Genomic DNA, 10,974 nt, shown 5'->3' on the forward strand with positions numbered 1-10,974 from the left:
GAGAGAGACTCAATGAATATTATGACAATGATTTTATGATCCTTTTAAACTCTAATGGAATTTAGAAGAAATATTTTGACTACAAATGATTGTATTTCATATAGATGCTACAAATAATTAATAAAATTATACGCTGATTTGAGATTTGTACACTTATTTAAGAAAGAAAGTTTGATTTGCTAAGTTGCAAATTAGTTGTGTATAACTTTCTTGGCATGTGATTGAAATTAAGGCTTGAGAATGAATCTCAATATTGTTTAGCCTATTATGCCATTGATTGAGGGTAAGACATCGGGATCAAGTCCTGATGCTCCATAATGATAAGAGTTGGGTTTGAGTCCCAATTTATTATGGCCTAACATGCCTTTATATTGGTAAGACATTGGGTTGGAGTCTCAATGTACCATATTGATGATATAATGATGACTAAAGAAAAATAATATTTTTTTTATGAAAAGACATGAAAATTGTCCCACTTGATTTGCTCCATTCTTGAAGTGAATGTGATAGCAGTGCATAATAAGTTTCAATGAAGACAAGTGGTTGAACAATGAACGTGGGCGTTCCAAATATCAAAATAATAATAATCATCATTATGATTATAAAAGAAGAATAATAAGAGTTCTCAAAATAGTCCTTCAAAATGTGAAGGCAATGTTTACCATCAAATTGGTATGAAAATAATAAAGCACGTCGCTGATTATGATCCATTCCTTGAAGAGAATGTGACTTATGATAAGCATTGAAAATGCAAACCCATTCCTAAAGTTGAATGTGGCAATATGTGATAAAAGTAATGAATAAAGACATGCAATTCATGATTATATGAATACCACACAACTCACCTCTAAGGGAGGTTTGAGTGAAATAAAGAGAATAAATATTATTATGTGATTACATGAATATGTCATTGGTCGCGTACATGTGATATACCAAAAGTTATTTTGTCATACCTTATAAAAAGTTATTAAAGGCAAAATTAAAGCAAGAAATGATTTTGCTTATGATGATTCTGACCATGACAATTTATTATGATATAAGTTTCTCCGTAAAGGAGACATTTACCATATGAATGGTATGATACAAGATCTTGTAGTATAAAATTTGTTAAGAGCTCCAGAAAAACTAATTTATTACTATCCGGATGAATAAAATTATTCATGACATTGATATTATAAAGTATCAAAAGAAACTTTTTGAGTTTCAAATGTATAAGTCAAAGTGGTTGTCATATTGAGACTATAAATGAAAAAAAGATTGAATATCTTCATATTTCTATAATCATACCGGGTAAATATGAAAGGTTGCCCGATCTTCTTTCTATTTGTACTACACAAAAATATAAGCATGATGCTGGAATCATATGCTACAAGTAAACTAGATGTTTACTAAAACAAATATTAATTGGCATGACCAGTTGGCCATCTCGGTTCAATTATGATGCGAAAAATTAATTGAGAATTACATTGGCATATATTGAAGTTATAAAAATTTCTTCAAGAATTCTCTTGTGATGCTTATTCTCATGATATACCAGTGAAAGGTTGGGATTGAATCCCTTGATTTTTGTAACAAATAAAAGGTGATAAATATATGGGCCAAGTCATCTGCCATGTAGACCATTTACTATTATATGATTTTAATAGATGCATCTATTCTATGGTCACATGTGTATTTGTTATCAACTTGCAGTTTAATTTTTGCAAGATTGTTTGCTCAAGTTATTAGAGCACAATTTCAGAATATAAATTATGATGATTTATCTTAATAATACTGGTTTAAATCCAAGTTGGTTTAGCAGAATTTGTATGCCTCTAATTATAGCTAAATCATAGGTTATGGGAACAAAATTTCAAAAAAAAAAAGTTTTGGTATGAGATGTATTATTTAATATACAACATCACTTGTACGCATCTAGCCAAGTTATAAAAATTTCTCCCTATCACAATCGGTAAGGGTCAGGAACCAAATAATTTCTATATAGAAATATGGATGTGCTATATGATTTAATTATGCCACCAAAATGCACAAAGATGAGTTCTCAAAGAAGGTTGAGAAATGTATTGGTGATCCCAACATTAGGGGGAGAAAATGGGTAGCTGAGAAAGTGATACGTGAAATAAATTATTATGAATACATATAGATCCTCGTACAAGAAAATATGAACTTGAAGTTCAAGTGATAATTCATTTACAAATTATTGCCAGACGCATTTGCTGACCCAAAGCTAAATGTCATATTTCAGCTGCTAATGCTCCAAATAGAATAAAGTCCATGAGGGACAAAGTCTATGGCACGCATGAAGCATAACAGACCAATCAGTTCCAAAGATAAAACTCCTTGAATAAAGAGAGGGAAAAATATTCAAAATGGTCATAATAAGGAGGCAAGTGCCCTAGAAGAGAACCATGACATAACACTTCATAAGACCTCATGGGAGAGGCTCAGGTACCTAAAAATAATGAGATAAAGAGATCTCAATAAGTTATGTCTTTATTAGGTAATAATGGAACCGACATAAAATGATCGTCAACGATTTTGTTAATATAATGTAGTGCTCAATATTATTAATATTGACGAGGATCTTGAGATTAAATATGTCATGAAATTTGAACAGATAAATGATTGACCAAAATAAAATAAAATATACACTATCAAAATTGATTTCACCTGAAAAATGTGAAGTTGGATGGATAGTCTCAAACCTGAAAGTATAAAGCCAGTGGAGGTATAAATGTGCTCTTGTGCGAAGAAAGACAAGTCGATAGACATAAAGACGACTTGTGTCACAAGAAGATTTGTAAATATCCTGGAATTGATTATATAGAGATATGTTCTCTTGTGGTGGATGTAGTCATTTCAGGTTTTAATCTGGCAATACATACAAAAAACTTGATATGCGTATAATGGAAATAATTGAAGGATTTAAATTGTTCTGAAGCATATTATAGTTCCCGAGAAATTTATTAAATAAAGCTTCAATAATCCTTATACGGATTGAAACAATCAGGGAGCATGTGGTATAATTGCCCGAGAAAATACTTGTTGAAAGAAAGGTACAAGAATAATTCAATTTGTCCTTGTAAAAGAATCCAGATTTGAATTTGTTATAATCGCCATGTATGTTGATGATTCAAATATCATTAGAACTCACGAGGAGCTTCATAAAGCAGTAGACTGTTTAAAGAAAGAATTTGAAATGAAAGATCTTGGAAAGACAAAATTTTGTCTTGGTCTACAAAGTGAATATATGAAAGATGGATTTTTTGTCCATCAATCAGCATACACTAAAAAGATTTTAAAGAGCTTCTATGTGGATAAAGCACATCCATTAAGTACCCCGACGGTTGTGAGATTACTCGATATAAATAAAGATACACTCCGACCTCATGAAAATAATGAAGAGCTTCTTGGTCCTAAAGTACCATATCTTAATGCAATTGGTGCACTAATATATCTTGCTAACACTACAAGGCCTGAAATAACTTTTTCAGTTAATGTATTAGCAAGATATAGCTCCGCTCAAGGAGACATTGGAATGAAATCAAGCGCATATTGTGTTATCTAAAGGGGATTACCGGTGTGGGCTTATTTTATAGCAATGATTGCAATACGGATCTTGTTGGTTATGCCGATGTGGGGTATTTATCTGACACACACAAGGCTTGATCTCAAACATGCTATGTGTTTACATGTAGAGGCACTGTCATATCTTGGCGATCGACTAAGCAATCAATCGTGGCTATTTCTTCTAATCATGCTGAGATAATTGATATTTATGAAGCAAGTCGAGAATGTATATGGTTGAGGTCTACTATACATCTTATTCGAGACAAATGTGGTTTGAAGTGTGACAAACTACCCACAATTTTGTATGAAGAAAATACAACATGCATAGCCTAATTAAAGGGAGGATTCATAAAGGAGTTAGGACAAAAAACATTTCACCTAAATTATTGTTCACTCATGATCTTCAAAAGAATGGTAATATTAATGTGCAACGGATCCGTTCAAGTGATAATATGGCTGATTTGTTCACCAAATATCTACCGACGTCAACCTTCAAGAAACTAGTGTTCAAGATTGGGATACGAAGGCTCAACGATGTGAACTGATGATCTCTTCAGGGGGAGTTAATACACATTGTACTCTTTTTTCCTTACAAGGTTTTGTCCCATTGGGTTTTCCTTGCAAGATTTTTAATGAGGCAACCAAAAGGCGTATTTCTAAATATGTCTACTCTTTTTCCTTCATTAGGATTTTTTCCCATAGGGTTTTTTCCTAATAAGGTTTTAACGAGACACATTATTTATGGACATCCAAGTGGGAGTGTTATGATAAAAATCAAAATATAGTGGATGTCTACTCTTCCTCCATGATTTTTCTCTCAAATGGTTAATATTTGGCTCCGAGCACTCAGCCTATTTCTATTCCATCGTATCGTATTTACCTGCCTGAGCTAAAATAATTGAAGGAGCAGTTGCGAGACTTCCTTGAGAAAGGCTTCACTAGACCTAGTGTCTCGCCTTAGGGTGCGCCAGTGTTTTTTGTAAAGAAGAAGGATGGATCGATGCGAATGTGTATAGATTACCAGCAGTTGAACAAGGTTACAATCAAGAATAAGTATCCATTGCCGAGGATTGATGATTTGTTTGATCAGCTTCAGGGTGACATGGTATTTTCGAAGATTGATTTGAGATCGGCTACCATCAATTGAGGATTAGGGCATCCGATTCCCTAAGATAGTTTTTCGCACTCGGTATGGGCATTATGAGTTATTGGTGATATCATTAGGGTTGACAAATGCCCCAGCAGCTTTTATGGATTTGATGAACCGAGTGTTTAGGCCTTACTTGGATTTGTTCGTGATACTCTTCATTGATGATATTTTGATCTATTCCCGTAGCCGGGAGAAGCACAAGCAGCATCTTATAGTGGTTCTTCAGACTTTGAGGGATAGTCAGTTGTATGCCAAGTTTTCAAAGTGTGAGTTCTGGTTGAGTTCAGTTGCATTTTTGGGTCATGTTGTAATAGCAGAGGGTATTCAGGTTGATCCAAAGAAGATAGAGGCAGTCAAGAACAGTCCTAGACCAGCATCAGCTACATAGATCCGGAGTTTCTTGGGTATAACAGGCTACTATCGTCGGTTTGTGGAGGGGTTTTCGTCTATTGTAGCCCTGATGACCAGGTTGACCCGGAAGGGTTCCTAGTTTAGGTGGTCGGACGAGTGTGAGGTGAGCTTTCAGAAGCTCAAGAAAGCTTTGACTACGGCACCGCTATTGGTTTTGCCCACTGGTTCAAGGCCATATACAATTTATTATGATGCATCTCGTATTGGACTTGGTGCAGTATTGATGCAGGATGTCAAGGTCATTGCTTATGCTTCATGGCAGTTGAATATTCATGAGAAGAACTATCCGGTTCATTATTTGAAGTTAGCAGCCATTGTTCACGCGTTGAAGATTTGAAGGCATTATCTGTATGGCGTGGCATGTGAGGTGTTCACGGATCACAAGAGTCTGCAATATTTGTTCAAGTAGAAGGAGCTAAATTTGAGGCAGAGAAGGTGGTTGGAGCTATTAAAGGACTATGATATCACCATCTTATATCATCCGAGAAAGGACAATGTGGTGGTCGATGCTTTGAGTGGGAAGTCAGCTAGTATGGGCAGTCTCGCTTATATTCCGGTCGGTGAGAGACCGCTTGCTTTGGATGTTCAGGCTTTGGACAATCAGTTCGTGAAGTTGGATGTTTCTGAGCCCAGCCGTGTGTTAGCTTGCATAGTCGCCCATTCTTCTTTATTGGAGCATATCCAAGATCGACAGTATGATGATCCTCATTTGTCGTTAGATACACTGTGCAGCACAGAGGTGCCAAGCAGGTTACCTTAAGAGATGATGGAGTTTTGAGATTGCAGGGTCGAGTCTGTGTGCCTAATGTGGATGGACTCCGAGAGTTGATTTTAGAGGAGGCCCATAGTTCCCAGTACTCTATTCATCCGGGCGCTGCTAAGATGTATCCGAATCTGCGACAACATTAGTAGTGGAGAAGAATGAAGAAGGATATCATTGCAAATATGGCTCGGTGTTTGAATTATCAGCAGGTTAAGTACGAGCATCAGAGACCTGTTGGTTTGTTCCAGAAGATTGAGATTCCTGAGTAGAAGTGGGAGCATATCACCATGGACTTCGTTGTTGGACTCCCATGGACTTAGAGGAAGTTTGATGCAGTGTGGGTTATTGTTGATAGGCTGACCAAGTCAGCGCATTTCATTCCTGTGGCAGTCTCCTATTCTTCCGAGAAGTTAGCTGGGATCTATATCCGGGAGATTGTTCGTCTTCATGGTGTGCCCGTATCTATCATTTCGGATCAAGGTATGCAGTTTACTAGCATTTCCGGAGAGCAGTTCAGTGAGAGTTGGGCACACAGGTTGAGTTGAGCATAGTGTTTCATCCTCAGACGGACGGGCAGTTCGAGCGGACCATTCAAATTTTGGAGGATATGCTCCGAGCTTGTGTCATTGACTTTGGAGGCTCGTGGGAGTAGTGTTTGCCTTTAGAAGAGTTTGCCTACAACAACAGCTATCAATCGAGTATCCAGATGGCTCCTTATGAGGCTTTATATGGTAGGCGGTGTAGGTCGCTGATTGGATGGTTTGAGTCGGTAGAGGCTCGGTTGTTGGGTATAGATCTAGTACATGATGCCTTGGACAAGGTCAGGATTATTCAACATAGGCTTCGTACAGCTCAGTCCAGGCAAAAGAGTTACGCCGGCCGTAAGGTTCGTGATTTGGCTTTCATGGTTGGTGAGCGGGTATTGCTTCGAGTGTCGTCTATGAAGGGCGTGATGAGATTTGGGAAGAAGGGCAAGCTTAGCCCTAGGTTCATTGGCCCGTTTGAGATCCTTGATCGAGTGGGAGAGGTGGCTTACAGACTTGCTTTGCCGCCGAGCTTAGCAGTCGTGCATCCAATGTTTCATGTGTCCATGCTTCGGAAGTATCACGGCGATCCATGCCACGTATTAGATTTCAGCACTATCCAGTTGGACAAGGACTAGTCTTATTAGGAGGAGCTAGTAGCTATTCTAGACCGGCAGGTTTATCAGTTGAAATTGAAGAGTTCTTCTTTTGTTCGTGTTCAGTGGAGAGGTTAGCCTTCCGAGACATCGACCTGGGAGTTCGAGTCTGATATGCGGAGCCGCTATCCCCATCTTTTCTCTGACTCAGGTACTTCCTTCTTATGTCCGTGCGAGGACGAACGGTTGTTTTAGAGATGGAGAATGTGATGACCCAAAAGGTCGTCACTTGTTTTAGAAATAAATTCTGCATTTTGAGGCCTTAAAAACCTCTTTCAGTATCACATCGATTTGCATGCGCAGTCCGGGCGCGTAGCCGAAAAGTCAATATGTGAAAATCTGTGAAAATGATGAATTTTGCCTTTAAAAATGAATTAAGTTGACTTCAGTCAACATTTTGGGTAAAAGGACCCGGGCCCGTGATTTGACGATCCTAGAGGGTCCATAGGAAAATATGGGACTTGGGCGTGTGCCCAGAATCGAATTCCGAGGTCCCAAGCCCGAGATATGAATTTTAGAAGAATATTATTTTCTGGAATATTTATGAGTTTTTTTTAAATGAAATGTGTTTAAAAATTGGTGGTATTGGCCCCGTATTCTGGTTCCAGAGCTTGGTACAGGTCTTATATATGATTTAAGTTGATTCTGTGAAATTTGGTAAGAAACGGACTTGAAATGACGTAAATCGGACCGTATTTGAGAAAATTGGAAAATTTGAGGATCTTAAGTGATTTCATGATTTTGATGTTAAATTCATAGTTGTTGATGTTATTTTAGCTATTTGATTGCACGAGTAAGTTCATATGATGTTTTTGAGTTAGTATGCATGTTTGGTTTGGAGCCCTGAGGGCTCGGGTGAGTTTCAGATAGGTTTCAGAAGGTTTTAAACTTAGAAAAAGTTGCAGGTTTTCAGTTTTGGTGCACAAGGATTTTGTGCTTCGCGTTCGCGTGGCTTCACTTGCGAACACGGAAGGCAATCTCCCTCAGGGGAAAATTTGTTCTTCGCGAACGCAGAGCTTGGGACGCGAACGCGAGGCTGTGGGGGGGGGGAATACCCTACGCGAACGCATCCAGGCCCTCGCGAACGCATAAGGTTAGTGGTCTGGGGGAGGAATTTCACACCTTACCTTAACGCGAACATGGCCACCTGACCGCGAACGCGATGAATCTAGGAGCTAAAGCTTCGCGAACGCGATGATCAGCTGGGCCTGACCCATCGTGAACGCAACAGTCCTATCGCGAACGCAACAGGCCTATCGCGAACGCGATGAAGGCCTGCCCAGTGATTTTAAAACAGAACCAAAACGGGTTGAATTCATTTACTTCATATTTTCGAAATTTGGGAGCATTGAGGAGATTTTCAAAGGACAATTTCTTCCCCAAAACATTGGTAAAAGATTCTAAACCTTTTTCTTTCGATTTCCCATTGCATTTCATCAATTTTCATCCTAAAATCTAGGGTTTTTATGGTAGAAATTAGGAATTTGGGTAGAGTTAGGGCTTTTTGATTTATTGGGATTTAGACCTCGTTTTGGGGTCGGATTTCAAAACTAATTGTATATTTGGGCTCGTGGGTGAATGGGTGATCGAGGTTTGGTCCGAACCTCGAGTTTTAAGCGGTCCCGTGCCGATTTTTGACTTTTTGGGAAAAAATGATAGAAAACCTATAACTAAGCATTGGGTATGAATTCTTTAGCATTTATTGATGTTGTTATATTAATTTGGACTAAATACGAGTTGATTAGAGTCGAATACTAAAGAAAAGCGATGTTTGAGGCTTGAGTTGGCCGTGGAAGTTCGAAGTAAGTGTTTGGTCTAATCTTTGCTTGAGGAATTAGGAGTTGTGTCCTAATTGCTACGTGTTACTTGTTGAGTACGACGTATAGGCATGGTGACGAGTATCTATACATTGGTGTCAAGCATGACCGTGAGTCTTAAATTGAAATTGTGGTGTTCTTAATAAGTACCACGAATGCCTAAGTTGTTGATTCTCTATGTTGAGCAAGGATTATGATTGTTCTCGTGGAAATTGCTTATGGTTGGGTATTGGTGCTAGTTGAGGTTTCTTTTGTGAAGTTAGATATTGGAACAAGTTTGGTTATAGCTGATTTTCCCTTATAGGGATGTATTTACTTATACCGTCGATTCCCTTGCTGGGATAGTGTTGTTTTCTATATTGTTCCCTTGTCGGGACTCTCTTTGTGATTGGTGTTGAACTGTACTTATGGATCGGGTTGCACGCCGTAACAATATTATATTTGGATCGGGTTGCACGCCGCAATAATATTATGTTTGGATCGGGTTACACGCCGCAACAATAATATAATTGGATCAGGTTGCACGCCACAACAGTGATAAATGATATGGATCGGGTTGCACGCCGCAACAGTATTTTTATGATTTGGATCGGGTTGCGCGCCGCAACAATAGATAATAAAAGTGTTTATTGATTGATAACGATTTCCTTATTCTTTTGCTGTGAATTTTAAATAGTTCTTTATGCTTTTGTCTTAAATTACTGTTGGTAAATGATATTCCCGTAGCATGTCCCCCTCCTATCTTTAATTGTCTATTTCTGTTTATTTTCCACTGTATATGATATAACTGCACAGGTTTAATTGGTAGTCTGGTCCTAGCCTCGTCACTACTTCGCCGGGATTAGGCCAGGCACTTACCAACACATGGGGTCGGTTGTGCTGATACTACACTCTGCACCGTGTGCTGATCCCGGAGCGGCAACTTTTGGACCGTAGCTTTGGGTGGTTGCCTTAAGTCCAATTGGAGATTCCGAGGTAGTCCTGCAGGCGTCCGCAAGCCCCGGCATTCTCCTTTATATTTATATTTTGTTTTCATTTACTTCAGAGACAGATTGTATCTTTCTTTCCAGACAGTTGTTGTAGTATTCGTAGATGGTCTGTGATATTGTGACACCAGTTCCGGGTAGAGATGTACTTGGTATTGTCGTACTTGTTTTTGGCTAAGTTATCAGATTACGTCTTGCGCACGTCTTTATTTATTGTTAATATTTCACTGTTGATTGTATGTTGTTTAAACTGTTAAAAAGGGCTAAATAAAAGAGTTAGTGAATCTATAATACTCGGCTTGCCTAGCTTTCAGGAGTAGGCGTTATCACGACTCCCGAGGGTGGAAAATCTGGGTCGTGACAATTCGTATTTCATTTCAAAAACTTTGATAGTGTTATGAAATATAACTCAAAGTAACAATATGGAACAAGGAAATAAAAGCAATTTAGTAAAACATGAACAAGAAATGGAGATAGAGAGAAGGAAGATATTTTCTTCTTCAATTGTATGTATTTTCCTATCTATTACAAGGCCTTTATATAGACATGAAAAGTGAAGAAAATATGTCATGGTATATGTCATTGACATAGAAAATATGTCATTGAATATGTAATCAATGCAGAAGTCAATATCCCTGTCGGGTGGCATACCCGGCAGGTCTGAAGGAAATACCTCAGGGAACTCATGAACAACATGCATAGAATCAATAGAAGGAACCTTGGTACTAGAATCACGAACATATGCCAAATAGGCCAAACACCTCTTCTCGACCATACGCCGAGCCTTCACATAAGAGATAACACTATGGGTAAATTGACCAGGAGTCCCTCTCCACTCTAAACGAGGTAAACCCGGTAAGGCTAGGGTCACAGTCTTGGCATGACAGTCCAAGATAGCGTGGTGGGTGATAAACAGTCCATCCCCAATATGACATCAAAATCAACTATGTCCAAAAGTAACAAATTTACATGAGTCTCGAGACCCCCAATCACAACTATACACGAACAATGGACTCGATCTATCACAATAGAATCACCCACCGGCGTATACACATATACATGAGCACTCAAAGAATTACTAGGCATGACCAGATATG

The sequence above is a fragment of the Nicotiana tabacum genome, chromosome 7 (genome assembly GCF_000715075.1).
Source record: "Nicotiana tabacum cultivar K326 chromosome 7, ASM71507v2, whole genome shotgun sequence".
Lineage (NCBI taxonomy): Eukaryota > Viridiplantae > Streptophyta > Magnoliopsida > Solanales > Solanaceae > Nicotiana > Nicotiana tabacum.